The sequence below is a fragment of the Triticum dicoccoides genome, chromosome 3B, assembly GCF_002162155.2.
Source record: "Triticum dicoccoides isolate Atlit2015 ecotype Zavitan chromosome 3B, WEW_v2.0, whole genome shotgun sequence".
NCBI lineage: Eukaryota > Viridiplantae > Streptophyta > Magnoliopsida > Poales > Poaceae > Triticum > Triticum dicoccoides.
Window position 1 is genome coordinate 411,658,154 of NC_041385.1, and position 941 is coordinate 411,659,094.

Here is a 941-nt window from a genome sequence, read left to right on the forward strand (position 1 = left end):
TGAATACTCCCGCCCCAACCTACCAGCTCCGACGAGCACCTCAGGACCCAAGAGTTCGCAAATATCCGAACATTTTTCCAGATGGATTTGTGAGAGGGTCTAGTACCTGAGGTCTGGGGCGACGCCGGCCATGGTCTGAGACGAAGATGCGCGCGCCACCACTCTGCCTCCTCGCATCGGCTTTTCGCTGTCCCGGCGTCTCGCCGCCGCGATGAGTGTCGCATCAGAAGGATAGGGGGATCTAGTGTGACGAGAGAAGAGAGATGAATGTTGTGCTGCAAAGCCTGCAATGGACACAGGTAATGGAAGAAACACAACACTGGGAACGGCTTGGGCCCGCTTGCTCACGCGCGACGACTTGGAACCGTACGATCTCGAGTTGATCTGACGGCTCGCGAGGCGGTTTGTGGCAGCGTAAAATCAGTCGGTTTAGAACAAGCGTTTTCCTTTTTTCATTCGGTTCAGGCAAATCAACAGTCCAACGATGCAAAGGGAGGAAGCTACTATCGTTCTTTATTCTATTACTAGCATAAATGTCCGTGCGTTGCAACTGGAGAAAATACCAGTTTCTATGAACCATAGTTGTTTGCCGGGTCGAGGTATTATGTCACGTGACAACGGTCGAAAATACCAGTTCCTATGAACCATGGTTGTTGGCCAGGTCGAGGAACTATGTCACATGACAACGATCGAAAATACCAGTTCCTATGAATCATGGTTGTTGGCCAGGTCGAGGGACTATGCCACGTGACAATGGTCGCTAATGACATGGGTTTTAATCTGGAGTAAATTGATTTGATCACATATATTTCGCATGTGGGATAATTTATTTATTTTTCTTTTTTGACCACGAAACAGTGAGAGAGTCTCTCACTGTGATTTTCTAATAAATGAAGTAAACACTGTACCTACAAATTACAACATGGTTAGTTACAGTATGA

General features: G+C 47.5%; 1 protein-coding gene across 2 annotated transcripts in view; it reads right to left on the reverse strand.

Moving 5' to 3' along the window:
• Positions 1–281, reverse strand: part of LOC119276253 (protein tesmin/TSO1-like CXC 2) — a 5,302-nt gene extending 5,021 nt beyond the window's left edge. For both annotated transcript variants that reach the window (XM_037557281.1, XM_037557282.1), the window contains exon 1: positions 107–281. The gene's annotated coding sequence lies outside the window, so the exon portion shown is untranslated. The remainder of the gene's footprint in view (positions 1–106) is intronic.
• Positions 282–941: the final 660 nt, after the last annotated feature.